This window comes from Strigops habroptila, chromosome Z (assembly GCF_004027225.2).
Source record: "Strigops habroptila isolate Jane chromosome Z, bStrHab1.2.pri, whole genome shotgun sequence".
Lineage (NCBI taxonomy): Eukaryota > Metazoa > Chordata > Aves > Psittaciformes > Psittacidae > Strigops > Strigops habroptila.
Window position 1 is genome coordinate 78,526,532 of NC_044302.2, and position 18,348 is coordinate 78,544,879.

The following is an 18,348-nucleotide window of genomic DNA, read 5'->3' on the forward strand; positions in this document are numbered from 1 at the left end:
TGTGGAAAGTTGAAAGACTTCCAGGGTGCAAAGCCACAGTCTTATCTCTTCCTTCTCACATCTTCCTTCACACTCTGTACTTTTTCAGTTCTCCTAATGTTACTGCTATTTCCATGGTCACTTTTCAAGTCTTCCAACCAAGGAGTGTGACAGTGGTGCCATCTGCCTCTTTATCCACTGTGCCTCTTAAAGTCCTGTAACACCTCAGCTGTAGACCCCCCTTCTCAACGGTGTCCAGAAGTGGGTTCGGCATTCATGGGCAGTTTTTAGGGAATTATCTAGCACAAGTAGTCCAGGACAGATGATGGCATGACCTGCTTCAGTCCAGTCAGCATGGTTTTAGCCTGCACCTTTCTTCTGAGCCTCTTTCATAAAATGACAGAAAAATGTTAGAGGGACAAGATGAATCAGAGCAAGTAGATGTTATCTACCTGGGGCTGAAATTTGGATGTTCAAAGATGGAGAGGATCCTGGTTCTCACACAACGGCAAGGGGAAATAATCAGAGAGATAACACAGCAACAAAGCTGGAGTGGTGTATATCAGGCTGTAAAACTGAAGATTATGGTGAAACTAGTAGGTGCATTTGCTGTAAATAACTTTGTAAGCAATTCTAGTCCCCTATATCCCCTGGAATCCTTCTGCAGTATGATTTAACTGAAAATAGCCTCCAGTCTAGTAGTGTTAAATAAAAAATACAACAACTATACATTCATTAGAATCATACAATCACAGAATGTTTTGGGTTGGAAGATCAAAAAAGAAGGTTGGAAGGTCTGTAAAGGTTATCTAGTCCAAACCCCCAGCAATGAGCATGGACATCTTCAACTGGATCAGATTGCCCAGAGCCCTGTGCAGCCCGACCTTGAAAGTTTCCAGGGATAGAGAATCTAATCTTTCTCTTGGCAGCCTGTTCCAGTGTTTCACCACTCTCATTGCAGAAAATGTCTTCCTTATATGCATTGTGAACCTACCCTCTTTCAGATTAAATCCATCATTCCTTGTCCTGTCCAACAGGCCCTACTAAAAAGTCTGTCCCTGCCTTTCTTCTAAGCTCCCTTTAGGTATTGAAAGGCCACAATAAGGTCTCCCTGGAGCTTTCTCTGCTTCAAGATGAACAAGCTCAGCTGTCTCAGCCTTTCGTCATAGGAGAGGTGTTCTATTAGTCTGATCATTTTCGTGGCTCTCCATCTGCAGGAGACCACCTCCAGCAGGTCCATATCTTTCTTGTGAGGACACCAGAACTGCACACAGTACTCCAGGTGGGGTCTCACCCAAGAGTAGAGCTGAGGGACAGAATCACCTCCATCAGTCTTCTGGCCACAAATTAGTGTTGATCTGTTTGTAGCCAAGACACCTGTTAATGTTAAGGGTAAGATTGGAGGAGAATTCAAAGACCAAGTTCAGGTTGTGAGGTTGCCTCGCAGTCTACTTGAGTGAGGGCAGTAATTTGCCAAAGTTTATCTCCTCTTGTTCAAACATATGGAGCTGCAAATGACAGCTTTCGTAGTATTTTATAGCACAACAAGGGCAACAAGAATATTCTCAAAAACAAGACTTGCCATTTTTTTATAAAGTTCATGTAAGATTCAAAATGCCTGCAGTGTTCCTAAGTAATCTATCAGCCTTCACAATCAGGAGCTGCTATGCAAATTCAAAGTCAGGTTTCCAAAGGCATTTTGGTGTCTGAAGATGTAGAGTATCTAGCTGGGCTTACAATTGTGGCAGTCAGTAATTCAGACTGAAAGTTAGGATTAATGGCACCCATCTGCAAGGGTACTTTTAAAATTCAGTGAAGATGTTTTCTGCATTTTAAGACAATAAGGTGAATTTGAAAGCGTTTTATTCTCTCCTGAGATGCTCAGTTTAGCAGAGCCTGTGGGCAGCACCCATATATTCCTGGGGATCTGAGGTTGCAGACTCAAGCTCAGGCTGCACAAAGTGCTCAGGAAACCTCCAAGGTTAAAATTACTTTTGGTCCTGGCTTCCAGCTAGTATACATTTCCTCTTGCTAATGAGTTTTGTAAATGAGTCCTGACTGTACATGTAAGACACATGAACATCCTATTTGTTTTGCTGTAGCTAGAGTTAGGTCTTGATTTGATAACTACATGCCTACCACAATTAGAAGGAAAGGAATTAATTGTTTTTCTGTAAATCCAGCAGTATAAAATAAAGCTTATGTTTTCTAAACCAAGTCATTTTAGACATATTGAGACCTAAAAATATGTATAGGAAAATCTTTCCAAATGAATAGGCCCATGTTTTTCTGTGATTTTTTTTTATTTCTTTCACTGTTTTCCCAAGGCTGTTTTGAAGAACAAACTTTCACTTGGCCAAAAGATTTGATATTCCCAGCAAGACGATTCTGTTTGGGATTAGGTGACAAGGCTGCTGGAGGTCGTTTAATGGTCATCGGAGAGATTCACATTACACTTTGGTGCTGCTGAAGCTGAGTGTGTTCCTTTAGCTATTTTTGACCCTAGGCCAATTTTGGGAATCCTTCAGGTTTGACAAAAAAACACTCGTGCCTCTGTGGAAATACTTTTACAAAGCCCAAAGGAGCCTCTGAAGTGCAGTGTGACTGGTATTATTTATCCAGTTCACTGTCTGCAAGAACACTTTTTATTCATCACTTTAGCCACAAAACCTTGATTTTACATGGTGCTACAAGGGAAAGATGTTTCTTACTCATTTCCCACAACTTAGCTTGCAGAAGCATCATGCAGCAGTGCTTTTACGTAGGTATTGCTATTGAAGACAGGCCAAGACTCATCACTATTTATACATCAACATTGTTGAAGGGGGAGTGGAATGGGGACAGCAACAAAAAACACTAAAAATAAAACCCCAGAAACCTTCCGCATCCATCTTTTGCCAAGTGCATACTAGTGCACCCATTTACAGCCATCCCGACTTATCCTTTAAAAGTATCTCTCCCAGTGGTACAGGAGATGTCACATCCAAAGAAGGCATAAATCTGCAGCCATCCTCATTGCCAACTTTGGTATCTCTAGTGACTGTGCCCAGCATTTTTTCATTAATGAATTACAGCAAGTTACATATGTATTGTATCTTTCCTCCAAATTTGCCCCTTTGGAGAGGAACCACCAACTAGGAGAGCAGATCTTGAACTGTGGGCAGTAAATGCCAACTGTCTTGAGAAAAGCTGGCTGATTACATCAGTCTGTCTTTCCTCCATGTCCCCAGCTGCTAAAATCACATTACAAAATAGCTGCAATGCACAGAAATTTTTCCCTAATATTACATTGTCCTTGAAGGTATGGTCACTATTTTCAGAAGACTATGATTGAGAACAGAAAAATAAAAACCAGTTTTCATGGAAAGATCTTCCTAAGCTTTGGAGCTCTCGAACCTGGAGACCTGGCTTTTACAAAGTCAGTCTCAGGATTTCAGTTCAGGGTATCTCAGATTTCTTTTCTCAGCTCTTTTTGTTTCAAGATACTTAGCACTAGTCCAGTACATGCTAGGTACCTTACAGCTGTGCATGGGATCATGTAGTTAGGATAACTCATCTGTGAGGCCAATGACCGATCACCCCCTTGCTACTGCATCCAGTAATTCTATTTGAAATCTACAAATAATTTTGGAAGCAGAATCACGACCCAGTGTCTTCTCTCCCATATGATAGCCATAACCCCCTCCCTTTGCACACCTCCCTCCATCACTTGCCTATTGTTTTCTTGAATAAGTAATTGCTGTAACTCTGTTTTTATGAGAACATTAATCCTTTTGATGCAAGTTAGGCGTGCCATGGGAAAACCTTCTGGACTGAGATCTCCTGTTTGTGAAGACACCTGGTTCTTTATTCCAGTACGCTTGGATATCAGTTCAGATTTAAATTTCTCTGCTCTGTCAAAGTTGGGACATGTTGGGAATCAAAAGAAGCAACACATGAGGCATCCAGGAAAGCTTCCATTAAAAAGTGAGATGCCAGGAGACTTTAGGTGAGCAGGGCATGTCAGAATGCTTTGGGGTTGTATATCTAAATTAAGTCCAAGATGAAGTGCATAAATATATGCCTGGATGTAGCTGTTAGGACCATTGGAAAATCTGTGGGTGTCAGCCTTGATGTGTATGGATTCTGAACAGCTCTGGATTAGACTGACCTTACAGAATACATTAAGAAGAAATTTCAGTTCCAAAGAGACAGTTAACTATGAGCTCACAAGAGAGGCCTTTTGTAGATCTAAACATTTCAAAACCCTTACGGCTTTTCTACTTCACAACTCACATTAAAAACATGCTGCAGCAAACATTCAACATGCTCTGTTTTTCAAGACAGTGCTATCACAGTTGCATTGTGGTCGATTGCTTGAAAATAGCAGTGGTATACATTTACTTCTATGCATGGAGATATAAACACACACATACATGCACACATACAGAAGCACTGTCAGATTAAAAAGAATAAAAAATACTGTCACATCATATTTTTCACCCTGCCTCTTACCATCAACTAGAAAAAAAATAAGTTCTAGAATGACAAGAGAATCAAGTCAAATTAATGAGCCAAAGTATGTAAATTAACTTCTCCAGTATATTAGATGTTGGAGCTACTAGATGAAGGTTGGGGCTATATGTTTAAAATGCGGTAAAATTTCACGGGGAAAAAGTTGAGTATCATATTATTCTTTCTAGTTCATAATACTTTTCTAAGTATGGAATTCCAGACATATTCTTCATCACGGATAATTAACAGACTGTAAGCAGCATCTCATTTCCTTTCTTTTATTTTTCTGATCTTTGCTATAATTGCATTATCTCTGCTCTTCTAACACTCCACCTGACAGTCTTGGTCTACTAATAATTCCTGCTCTGGCTATCTGTATTTACAATTGGGCAGCATTTAAGATCTCCAAGGTAAACTTACACTTACTTCAGTACGTTTTTCAGCGTATCAATATGCTGAATATGGCTATGTCTACATAAGCAGTACAGCCTGCCCTCTGATTCCCAAAAGCAAGTTAAATTGCCCTGTGCCTTTACACCAAATTTGCCAGTTCCCTGAAAACCTGATAAATACTCTTGCGCTCTTGGGGGATAAGTGCTCAAGACCAGACTCCTGGTACTCTTCAATTCCTTTCCTTTCTTTCCTCCCTTTACAGAAAAAAGGTTGAAGTTATTTTCCTGCCTTGTCCTACTGACATTGTGACTGACTTATTGCTGCCTTCAACCATCAAAAAAATTTGCTGCAATCTTAAAGGAGTGCAGAAAGCACCTGCATCCACTTTACTACTGTTTATCAAATTGCATAGCTGCACTGTCGAAACATTTGAGATGTTCTGGACCTCTGTGTGTAATAACGTGAGTAACACTGCTTCAATTGAATAATTACATCATCAAAGACAAAAAGTATTTTGTATGATCCCCGTTTTACTTGGGCTGTGAATGAAGTCTTACACAAGTTATGATCACTATAAAATGGAAAATCTTAAGTGTTAGAACAAGTCACAAAGCACGCAGTGTTCCAAAGAATAAGCCAAAGTCCCAATTACAACATGAAAGTAACACATAATTTGCCCATACAGAAAGGAACCCTTGTCCCCAAAATTTGGGTAGTACCATAAATACATGGAGCATCACATGTACCAGATAGAAAGTATGTGCTTCAGGCAACCAGAGAAAAACAAAGATGGCAAAAAATCAAGTACAGTTTCTGGCCACAGGAACTGTGAAATTTTCTAATTCATTTTTCTACCTTTCCAGAAAAAGGTCTGGTTCCACATGCAAACTATATTAACCATTCTCTTTGGGTTTCACACAAGCTTCACTCTTCTGGTATCTTCTGAACAGCAACTACAAATGGCTTCTTTGATACTAGATTATTTTAAGGTTTTCATTAGATCAGAGAGTTTAGGAAAAGAAAAGAAGTATTGATTCATCTCTGGCCTGGGATTATAGCCTCTGTTCAATATGGTTCTTACTATGGAGAATAGGAATCGTTCAAGAGTCCATACAGCCACTGAGAAAGCAATTCCTTGCAACCATCCTGGTTTATTAATGTCTGACCAATAGGTCATCAGAAACCCACCACCTGCTCTGAGAAGCAAAATACTGATTTCTCCATGGAGGCCTGAGAAAAGGACTCTTGAATGGAAGTGTGCACAACTGTGGGAGAAGACACAACTGCACAGGAGCTTGTTCATTTTTTGTCATTATCAACAGTCACCTGGTCATATAAGGGCCATTATCTGTCTTGTTCTCCCTCTTTTTGTCCTTCCAGCATTCAGGTTCCAGTACCCTTTCTCCATTTCTATGTAACATCAGGAGGATTTCCCTCTTAACCAAGATACTCTGGAAATAACACAGAAAACATGTGCTTTGGCCTGCCAATAGACCTGCCTGGACAACACTTTTCAGCATCTCCAATACCTTCCCATGATACAGTTCCAGGCCCTCTTGCACCCGCTTCTCTGAACACATCGTATTATTTTTCTCTAGTTCATAATAATGCCCAGTTTCCTCAGCACAGTCCTCTCTGCTCCTTCCAACATAATATGTCACTCCTCTGTCTTCTCTTCCTTATGAAATTATCCAGCACTACTAGACACATAGGAAGTGCTGATGACTATTACTTGCAGTCACAGCTGATCCAGCTGATCTTCCTTTGTAGCTGCAGCTTATAATGAACATATAAAGAAATTTCCAGCTGCTCGCCCTAGACAAGAAATAGAAAGCATGGAAAGAAACGAGTCAGAGGTGTGTCCTGCCAGCTTCCCGCAGACCACAAGTAAATGCTTTACGAACCAGAAAGGAAACAGGAGCCACAACCTGAGCCTTAGCAGGACTCCATTACTTCTAATTACATACTGGGTTTGTCCCCCAGATGCTTCCCTTTCCTTCTGAGGGGACACGATGACTAGAAGACAATCCTCACCACACCTCCTTTTTAATCACACTTACCCAAGTGCAAGTATTTTGTTCCTGGAAAATTTCCCCATAAGCCTGTTCTTCTGGCGCTTAAATACTTTCATGGTTCTTTTAATAGAACAACAGGAAACATAACCAAAGTAGACATAGTAAAGTTGAGCTGACTTCCAGAAGTCCAGATGTTTGGAAGGCATACAAATTTCTAGATCAAAATCACTTTTTTGGTCTAGAAGTCAATCTGGAAAAGCATGCCAAGACTATTAACAATGCTAATTTTGGTAAGGTTTTATTATTTTATCTCTCTTGGAAATGTTAGAAAATCAGCCTTTGACATTTCCATCTGGAGTCCCACAAAAAAAAGCGCCAAAGAAATGGAAAGGCAGAGGGAGCAATAAAAGTCAATGCTGCTTTGAGGCTTGGGAAGGGACTCATGGCAGTTTATATCTCTATCCATTTGCTCATCCCTGATTTACTACTCCTGTCAAGCTCAAGTCTCTGAAAGCATGATTCCTAGTCATCCTCTCTGTGATACTTGCTGTGATAAACAGTGGTCAGCTGAAGCTTAATCTGGACACTTCAGCTCTTATTTGTCCTCTTGAGTCATCTCTCTCCCAGATGTGTCCATTGTCACCATGAAGGGCAGCTCCAGTGCCGCTTGACGCCTCATGTAGCTGAAAGCAACACCATGAACCTGGAGATACTGCTCAACTCATGTGAACAGAGAACTTCAGAATTTTCCAGCTGGCTGTGCCCAACCCATCGAACACACTGCCCATGTCATCTGGGCACCCACAGCATGACCAAATTATGCCGTTTGTGAACACAGCTTCCACTGAGCTACCCCACATCTTATTCACAGTGAGAGATGCCTGTGTCAATGAGCCATTAAAAAAATCTGTCATTTGGGAAAATTTACATGCCAGGTGCAAGGCAGTTGTATTTATAAATTTTATATAAGTATACTATATCTATATATAAATTATATATAATTATATATAAGTATAAATTAAAATAAAATAAGCATTTAGAAATCTGTATATTTTAAATGTATACACACAAAAAGAGGTTCCTAGGCTTAACATTTGGGCAACCCAGTCCACAAGATGCCAGACCACGCACCCCAGAACCATTTTTTGTATGAGACTCTCATTTTTAATAGCCATGCAGTATCTTTAAGCTGAGAGGTGACTCTATATTAAAAGGCATAGGGCAAATCAAGCAGGAGCTGTAGCCTTTCTGGGATACTTCACTGCTGACTGGACAGTGTGGTGCCAGTTTGTGATATTGTTTGCAATCCTTAGAGCCACATTTCTGGTGCAAACATTCATAACTGTGCATTGGGAATAACTTGTTTCTGATTCATCAAGGTATAATGGTTTTAAAGTAAAAGAGGGTAGATGCAGACTAGACATAAGGAAGACATGTTTTACTATGAGGGTGGTGAAACACTGCAACAAGTTGCCCAGAGAAGGGATGGATGCACTGGAAATACTCAAAGTCAGGCTCAGCAGGGTTCTGAGCAACCTGATCCAGTTGAAGAGATGTCCATGCTCATTGCAGGTGATTTGGACTAGATGACCTTTCCAGGTCCCTTCCAACCCAAACTATCCTAGTGTTCTATGATTCTACAACAGTATGGGGAGGATAGGGGTATTCAGTCATAAAACACCATGAAGCAGGGCATTTCGTGGTTAGTTTTCAATAACAAAAGGTATTATCTGAATGAGTTTAAATAACAATGCAGCCATGAACTCAGGATGATCCAGAGGTTTAAGTAATACAAACCTACAACATGACATTCACAGTGACCCTTTAAATAATTTTCACTTCCTTGCAATTAATTCACAGGTGCCAGGTATTTGCTAATGTAAATGGTTTTCTTGTAATTAAAAACCACAGTTCAATACTTGAGCTCAGTACAGCAATTATGGTCACAATGGCACTCACAAAATCCTGACTATAAAGAAAAAAAAGGCTTTGCAATGCTTTATCCTGCATAACGCAAACCCAGGGCAGTGGCATGCACAGGCGAAAAATAAGCAGAGAAAACAGTGGAGGTACCCTGATCCACTGGTGGCTATATCTTAGCTCTGCCCCACCACAGAGCCAGCAGGGACCAGGAGGTCTGTTGCATTGACTGTCAGCACTCCATTCCCCACGCCTGTTCCCTCCCATAGGCACAATCATGGTGCTAGGGGAAAGGGCTGCCTCTTTAGCTTGGGTCTGCACAGACATAGGGGTGCCTTCACAGGGGCGCCTTCACAGGGGCTAGCCTGGAGGGCAGCAGGGATGTTGGGAAAGTAGTGAGGCTGGTGGAAGAGCCCTAGAGTGGCCCCTGCTCTGCCAGCTCAGCCCAGCACCCGCCATGTGCTTGGGGACACTAGGTGTCTGGCTCTGCAAAAAGGGGTGATTCTGACCCCATGTTCCTGCTTCCTCCTTGTGGCAGAGTTACCAAGCCTGTGGCTACAACAATAGTCAGAGCAGGTAGCTGATCTGATAAAAAAGTAACTGGGAGTAAACCCAAAGCTTTGTTTTCAACTAAACCAGGTCTCAAATCCTGTTCAACAGGGAGTGGTACAAACACAATGCAGAGTCAAAGTGGCAGTGAGAACTGGGGGGAAGGAAGGACAGTTTCTTGAAGCAGCAGCACCATAACATCAGCGTAAAGTGACTTTTTAGTTCCTCATAAAGACAAGAATAAATGCTTTCCTAATCTCACTGCGCACTCTATGTATAGGTCGTGACATTAGGGATGTTGTGATGGGCTCCCTAAGAATTCGGTTTTGGTACCTGGCTTATCTCCACCTCACTGCAGTGCGTCATCAACCCACCCACACACCTCCTTTCCTTATTTAACCCACAGAACTATTCCTCCCTTGCCTGCAGGGGACAAAAACCCAACAATGAGTGGGCTAGAAGAGTAAGAAAAAATAGTATTTCATGTGTAGTTTAATGGAAACAAACCAACTGTATTCCCGTCTGAGTAATGCAAAATCATCTCAACACATGAAGCCTACCTGCTTTGAATGGATATGTAATCTGAGGTCCTCTAGTGCTGACAGTCCTGTGAAACCTGTATAAACAAAAAAAATGGAGATGAATACAATGAATTCTAGATCTGCAGCACTGTCCTGAACAGAATCAATAAAATGCACTTCCTCACAAAACATCTATTGAAATACTCTCCGCTGCTTGCAGCTGTCGCAGAACAAAGGTGGAATTTCAACGAACACATTAGTTTTCATGGCAGCATTCAGGCTTCTCAAGCCCGAGGGTAGGGTCAGCTCTGAACCCGAATCCAGCTCAAATGATAGACCAAGTTGCCCAGGGCCTCTGAGCTTCTCCAATGCTGCGAATACCAGCCCTCTCCAGGCAGCCAATGCTTGACAGAGCTTCTGACAGAGGCACTTCAACTATCAGATAATCCATCCAAAGGCTAAAGGGGCCAGGAACATAGAGAGCTCTGGGGCAAAATTCAGAGTTTATACACTTAAGCCAGGACTGGTGATGGGTGTTTCGATCTAGTCTGGTGCCAACCAGTGTGCAGGAAGCCAACTTTTCCTGTCAAAGTCTGAGAGACCTCATTTTCCACGCAGTTATGGTTTCTGTTAGCTGGTGGCAGAGTGGGAAGCCTGAAGCTCCCTCTGCCTTGTGAGCCACATCCCTTGTGCCTGAAGTCAGCTTTTAGCTTGAGCAGGCATCGGGCTCAGCTGCTTGGTCCTTTCCGTGCCATTCTAAAACATCACCTGGGAGGAGAGGGCGATGCTCCAGCCACTGGAACAGATGTGGGGTAGAAACCTGCTGGCTTTTGCCTTTGTCAGCTGAAGCCCCTGCTGAAAGCTGGTAGCACACGACAGTGACTCCCCAATGCCCTGGAGAGACACCTCCTCATCCAGCAAGGAAGGCTGCAGGGGGTTGCCTTCATTTTTTAAACAAGGTTCAAGTAGAGCATGTTTCAAAAGGGACACCAAAGTGCTGGACTTGTCATGAGTGTGATATAAAGAGAAGCCAGAAAAAAGCTCTGAAAATGCAGGAGAAGGAATTGAGAATTAAGAAACCAGAGTAAATACTGAGGTGTGCAGGCTTGGTTCCATCTAAATCAACAGGGTCTGTGTCATTGAGTTCAGTGAAGCCAGACTTTCACACTAGCACTACTGCTGCCAGGGGAAGGGATAGCACAAAGACTTCATTATCCAAATAAACAGGGTGATCCAGTTTCTTCAATTTACTTCAAACTGGAGGCTAATGTTCAAATAATTAAAAGGCTGTTTTCAACATCGGTCATCATGATCTGTGACTCATGCTTTTTGCAGTTCAATCAAGTTGCTTTTAAATCAGTCAACAGACTTCCCACTGATTGCTGGAGCATGTCAGGGCTTCCTACCTGTTTCAAGAGAACATTTTACAGGCATGCCCTTGCTCTCATCCTCAAGGTCTCTTAATGCAGCTTTCTCTGCAAACCTTGTCCAACTGCACTGAGCTCGTAAGTCTTCAGAAAAGAAAAAAGAAAAACCATTTATGGTAGCAATGAGATATTAATAGAGGAATTAAACCCCCAAAAGACACTGCCTTTAACTCCTTATTGTTCCCTTCTACAGTGATGGGAAACATTTTGAGGGGTCCATTTCAAACTCAGCAACAGCTGTCTTGCAGAGGCTGAACACAGTAATCCAAAGGAAAACAGTTTTCCCGTTGCTAACAAAAGAGAGATTTCCTAACTGTTGCTTCTGCAAGTAACAATCCTCTGACCTTCAAAAAACATGCCTAAAACTGCCACAGATCATTTTCCCAGGTACACAGCTAAGTGGGCAAATTTTCGAAGCAGAGAGTTTTTCCATGGGCTGCAAACTATCACCCATCCCATATTTAGCAACATACATACACAACCGAGTTCTGAGAAAAATGTTTGCTATTAAATGTAATTAATATCTACCTTATCATTAATGTATAATAACTGTCATCATATACTAGGAATTCTAGATCTAGATTTCCCAGCATTAGTTCTGCAGAAGTCATGAACAGAAGATACCACTGATGTCAACAATTTAATAAGATTCAAATATACAGGAATAATGAGAATGTTCACCGTAATATTGTACAATAAGCTATTTCGTATGAATCTGGGGAAAAACAAAAAAAAAACCCTATATTGTATCATCAACTGTGTATTTGGTAACGGGTTAATCAGAAGCTTCCCAGTTGGCTAGCTGTTTCTTGACCGCCCATTACAGATTTATTTCTCTCTCTTCCTTCCAAGGGTGAGGTGCTGGCCTCTCCACTCCCGACTGCTGTGCTGGACAGACCAGTTAAGATATCTGGCAATTTCCAAGTGACTATTAAATTACCCGTGCATATTTTTGACCTAGTTATAAAATATAATTGCTGGGCAATATCCAGGAGAACACAGAAGACTGATAATAAATTGCAGATCCTGCGTCACTAGTTCAAAAATCCAAGCCTGGCAATAAGCTAATTTTCTGACAGTTGTTTTCACAGCCTGTTTAACCCAAAGGAGCAGGGAGTGGCAGAGCAGGCATCCCTGCACTGGAGCTGGGCAAACAGGCTGCCCCGTCAGTACTGGAACTGACTGCTCCATGCACCATCAGAAGACGTGGAAAATCCTTCTTCAAAAAAAAACTTTCAAAGAAATAGATAATACAGCATCAACTAGGAATGGGGATGGAGTTCAGAAAAAGTGATTGCTTTTTGTTTTCTTGTTACTTTTACAAATTTTCTTACTCTATTTGGCATTGTTCAAATACTGTCAGTTTTTCACCAGCTTTGAAGGTTTTTTCCATACTCACTTCTTTATCTTTCCATAAGCAAAATGGAAAGAAAGGAGAGGTAAAAAAGTGTAAAAACGATGTTTTATTGACTTTTCCAAAGAAACCCCCAACATTTCCTTCCCAGCAAACTTTTCTGTTTTCCTCAAAAATTTTTGAGTTAACCCTGTGGGCAGCTCTTCTTACAGTTATTGATTCCCCACAGGGCAGAAATCAAGAGCTTATTGCTGTACCAAAATCAATAGGGCACTGGAGTCTCCCATCCAGCACATTCAGTGCACAGGTCACGGGGGTCTTTGTTGCTAAAGCTTAACTTTCTCAAGGGCATAGTGTTTTACCATTCTGATGTGAAACATAACTCCTCTAAATGAAACCCCCGCTAGCAAAAAGCAGTGCAGTCTCCCATTCAAACGCTGCTGTTACTTGTGCCAAGCATGAACATGAAATTTTCCTTTGAGCTCTCCCCTGCCTGCCCCATTATTCCTTTTCTACTGTTTATGAAATGCAGACTTCTTTCTTCGCATGGCCTACATTATGTCCCATCTTTCTGTTTCCAGAGAGATTGTCCCACCATGAGTGGCAGCCCACTTTGGTAAACAGCAGATGGTACAGCACACCTCCTTCCCAGTGAGAAGGACCCCTCTCCCACCAGGGAAATGGTGTAGCTGTAGCCAGCAGAGCTTTCTACAGCAAGAGCAGCCAGCATGCCCTGGGCTTGCTGTATTGCCATTGCATCACAGTATAGGCAACACCACCGAGCAGTGAGAGGAGTGAGTGCCACTATGACTGAAAGCCCAGTCTCAGAAGAGCATTGTCCTCTGCTCAGTGCTGGAAGAGTCCCAGTGCCCAAGCCCCTATGGCTACTTCTGCTGATGCTTAGTAGACAGCACCATGAATCCTCTTGACAAGGGGGAGAGCTGCCCTCTGACAAGCTTTCATTGTTGTTAGACGGACTAAGATTTTGACTACGTATAGCTTTCTTTGAAGTTTGAGACCCCAATCATATTAATTCCGCTCTACATGGAGCAGTAGAAAGAAGACAAATATGGCAGCAGGGAGAGGCTCAGTAAAAAGGAAAAGAGATGTCAAAGACAAACATTCATAAAGATTTCTACACACATATTTGCACCCATTGAGGGTAGCTAACATGATACTCTATATGAACACTCTTGCTCCAGTTTAAGAGTGCCTTTATCCAGTCTAGCTTAAACCTGTTCCCAATCAGCTAATGCAAAGCTGAGATAAACCTGGACTAAATCAATACTGGAATGTGCAGAGAAGGACTACTTGGAAATTGTGTCCCAAGGCACATGCTTACTTCAGCTGGCTGAAGCACTGATTTATATGATGGTGTTTGAGGATGGAAAGTACATATTAATAGAAAAGGCATAAAAACATTTACTTGAATGTATGGGACATTTTGGAAGACCTTTCTTCAGTTGGTTTTTTTTTATATATATAAACTATTTAATGAGACCACAATCCTTGAGAAATACTAGAACAAAAAAACCCCAAAAAACTACATAATACGAAAGCCATGGCAATAGTTACTTTATCTAGATGGGAATAAAGAGCTGCATGCAGTCTGAATAGTAGAGGATGAAAAAAGGATCTGAATTCTTATTTCACACTAAAAAAGCCCCAGCTATTTTTCCCCTTAGTAACTAACATTTCCAGTATAACAGAACATGCCAGGGAATTAATATATCCTGGAGTGCTATGGGTGGCTTTACTGGTCCTGAAAGATCAGATAAATAACTCATAGCCCAGTGGCTGGGAAAACAAGACAGACTTTTTGGATGCCCCGGCATAGACCCATGACAGCTCACATCAATGCCCAGAGAGACCAGATAGCTCAGGGTACTGAGTGCAGAGTGCCCAGCTACCCTGTCTGAGATAGATAGGCAGCTTGCACTCAGCTCCAATTTGCAGCAGTGATGACCTATGTACAATGAACTTAATGGCCTGATTTAATTTGTGAATGGAATTGTTCAAGCTGCAAAACATACTTCTATTTATGTTAGAAGGTATACCAGAGAGATTAGTTGAATAGACAAAGACTGGCTTTATCATCTTTTCACAGAGTGTACCCTTCCCTGCTGGGATCGTGGTGACAAGGAAATAAAAGAAATTTGCAGTTTCTCTTCTAATATTGCAAAAAAACTTTGAGTGGAAAGGACAGAAGCAAAAAAATCCCTTGTTCTCCTTCAGATGAGGAGGCAGAAAGGTCAATTGAGATTACATTGAGCTTCATTTCAGAGCCACAAGACATGCTGTTCATATTATTAATCCTGCATGACTATCCCCATGTCCCAGACCTGCTTGGTATTCACTCCGTTTGCAAAGAATAATGACAATTTTAGGTATCTTCAGTCCAAGACACACAAATCAAAACTATTAGTAATTTCCTTTCAAATGAACGTTGTCTCAGACTTAATACCAAAACTAATATTTTATACAGATATTTATAAAATTGCCTGTAACACGCTAGCAATGGATTTCAGCATTTTAACTTCCAGTTCTCAGAGTGCTCTCACTAAGAGAGATTCATGTGAGAAAATAACCTGCAATTAGGTTGGCCAGAAAACGTTGCAGAGAAATCAATAAAAGCATGATCAAGTTTATGTCTGGGACCTCATGCCACCATGCTAGGGCAGCAGTAAGAAGATTTGAAGAATTCAGGCTTTTCCCATCTTGAGCAGTGTCCTGCTCCATGTACACAACAAGCTGCTATCCACTGAGCCCACTTGAACAATTTTGAAATGAACAAATATATGTGAGGGTAAAATCTGTCTGGTTAAATGTTCATGGAAAGCAATTATAAGGGACTTCCTGGCAACTCCAACCTTAGTTCCCTTCCAACTCCATATGTGTACTTCTAGGAGAGGGTATATGGTTATTCTATTTCCAGCTCCTGCAGCTATGTCACAATTTGTGGTTTGCAAAATTAGAAATTAATGAAGTATTCTGTCATTAGAAGGAGTCCTTGAGAGAAAAATCCAGCAATAAAAGGTTGGTAATTGCCACTGAACAAGGAACTGATGGATAGCACACCACGCTGGTTGCAGGTAGGTAGGCAAAATGACTCATGAAGTGGGCTATATAAAGGGATGAGTAATCAATGAAAACAGAGTGAAAGAACAAATTGTCTCATATGAGAAAGGCAGCAGCTACCGGAGATCACCCGTCTAGGAATAGAAGCAGTAATGAAACATTTGGTGGAGTAGAATAAAGAAGGGTGATGGAAGAAAGCAATAGAGCAGCAATTCCCAGTCCCAATTTGTGCAAAAACTAACATCACTCACAGCAGCTGCAGCAATTCCTGACCAGGAGTACAGGAGGAGATAATTAATTCTTTAAGCAACGTACTCTGACCCATCTTGCACAATCACAGCAGCATAAGGAGGAGATGCAGGCAGAGAGTCTATTGCAGATGGTACTTAGAAGTGCATCTGTCCTGGGCCCATGGATAAAGCCAGTCATACAGTGCAGATTTGGAAGTGAAGGGGAACATGTAGTATTTTAAGGCAGAAACACTGTCATGGTGTTTGAATGCCTTCGACCATGAACATCCTTATGGTCAACTGTCACTTCAGAGCTCAGAGTTATTGAAGCTTCTTAGCAGACCAGTAGAGCTGCCGTGTGCTTCAGTGCTGTTTCCTCCAGCTGGCTCCAAGGACCGCCACTGCTGTATGCTCCCCTGGCCACATGCACAACAGCAGGGGAGCCCACGGCTCCTTCTGCACACACCCATAACTGGGGGAAGATGAAGCTGGTCTCCCTGATAATGGGACCCTACACACAGAGTTGGGACAGGCCAGTGCATAGGCACAGGTCCAGGAGCACAGGAGAGGTTGCGCCCCTTTGTGAGATGCAACATGCTGAGACTTTTCTCTTATTTGGATAGGTATGGTCCATTCACATGCTAAATGAAAGCCAGACCATATCTCCTCTGACTGTGACTACTGAATCACAATCAATAATAAAGACAGGGAATATTCTGACACTTCAGCACTTTGATATGTTGTTTACCCAATTCTCTCAGACTCTGCTAAATCTTCAGCTATTCCCTCAGTAGTTTTGTATATTTGGATTCTATATCTAAGCAAGGTTTTGGAGTTAATCACAATGCTAATTATTGGGACTGAACAGAAATGGAATGGATTTGTCTTTGTCCTCAGACAGGATAAGCCTACCCGTTAGGAGAAAGTTTCCTGGTTCATGCTCTCAGATTTGGAAAATAAAACTCCATATCTGTGCAATCCTTGCTTAGACTCTGATCCCATAAACACTCTCACTAAACATTTGTGAAGAGGAGGAAACACAGCCAAATCCTACGAAGTTATAGTGAGCAACAATCTTATCGCAGGACATTTATGTTTTCTGCATGTTCCACTGGGAGAGAGATCCTTTTAAAGCTTTCAATATGATTTAAGCACGAATGGTTTTTATATAGGTCAGGGAAGAGAAATGTAATTTCCCCTAGTTTTGTTTGGTTCAAGTTCTCTGTTCTAGCACTTAATTAATGACTCTGGTGAAATGCTTTGAAAACAGCAATGTTTCTAACCCCAAATGCATTGCCAAATTGAGTACTTCCTGCTCATTGTCTATTTTGGAGAGGATGCTGAACTCACATCCATGTGCTGCTAATAAAACCAAGGAAACTATTTTTATGGCTATGGAAAAAAAGGTATTTCTTCCTCAGTACCCATCTCTGTCATTTATAGCTGCGGGAAAGAAAAAAAGTGATGGAGGAAATGTGGAAAGTGAGGGAGAGGAGGGAAGGGAAGCCGCACAGGACAGTGCAACATTACCACAATTGGAACATTCAACTTCACCAGTTGGCTTTCACACTTAACTTCCTTTCTTATAGATTCACTATTGAAACCCAAGTACTCCCAGGACTCGGAGTCCACATAAGGACATAAGCACTCAAAACGGAAATTAGGCAGAACTGGCTCTGGAACACAATCCTCAAATCTTTACCTAATCCAATGAGTGCCTGTTTCTTTACCAGTAAATTTCCTCAGGTTTTTAAGTTTTCATGTCTCTTACAGCCCACCCTCAGGTCTGAGACACTGTAGCCCAGAGGGTATGCACATTCAGAGCTCCCCTAATGTTTGTCCCCAGGTGCCACTACAGACTGACAACATTGCCAACAAAGACCTGCCCAGATGAGGATGTGGCACACTCCCATTGTACCACAGTCTGCTGACCACTTCTCCAGGCAGTGAGGCATGAACAGGGCTCTCTGCAGTGTGAAGGGCTTGAGCTTGCTGTAGTAATGGCCAAAGTTCAGATTCATTTCATCTAGGGGGCTTTTGCACCAAAATGTGATATGAACAGAGAGAAATAGGGACTTGCAGCAGATACTGCAGCCCAGCTGAGTCACCCTCCTTGTTGAGCACAGAGAAGCCCTGGGAAAACACCTCCCACTGCGCTTCAACAGCAGTGGGATGTGCAGATGATGTGGGGATGGACCTGAGCTCAGGTCCAGCCAGTGCTTCACACGCAGTGGACACTGCAAAACCTCCTCTGAGGGTGCCTCACCACTCCATTTCCAATTGCTCTGCTGAAGCAACAGCACCCATGACCTGGATGCCCAGCAGCACTGAGGAGCTCACTGACTAGCTGGGTGCAGAACAAGACCAGTTGGATCTGTTACCTTTTCC

The 18,348-nt window shown here is 42.0% G+C and overlaps 1 long non-coding RNA gene across 1 annotated transcript; it reads left to right on the forward strand.

Moving 5' to 3' along the window:
* The first annotated feature begins 1,231 nt into the window (after nt 1-1,231).
* LOC115601284 lies at nt 1,232-18,075 on the forward strand. The gene is made up of 3 exons (XR_003989296.1): nt 1,232-1,310; nt 14,993-15,001; nt 18,065-18,075. It is a non-coding gene; the product is annotated as an uncharacterized LOC115601284 (long non-coding RNA).
* The last annotated feature ends 273 nt before the right edge of the window (nt 18,076-18,348 follow it).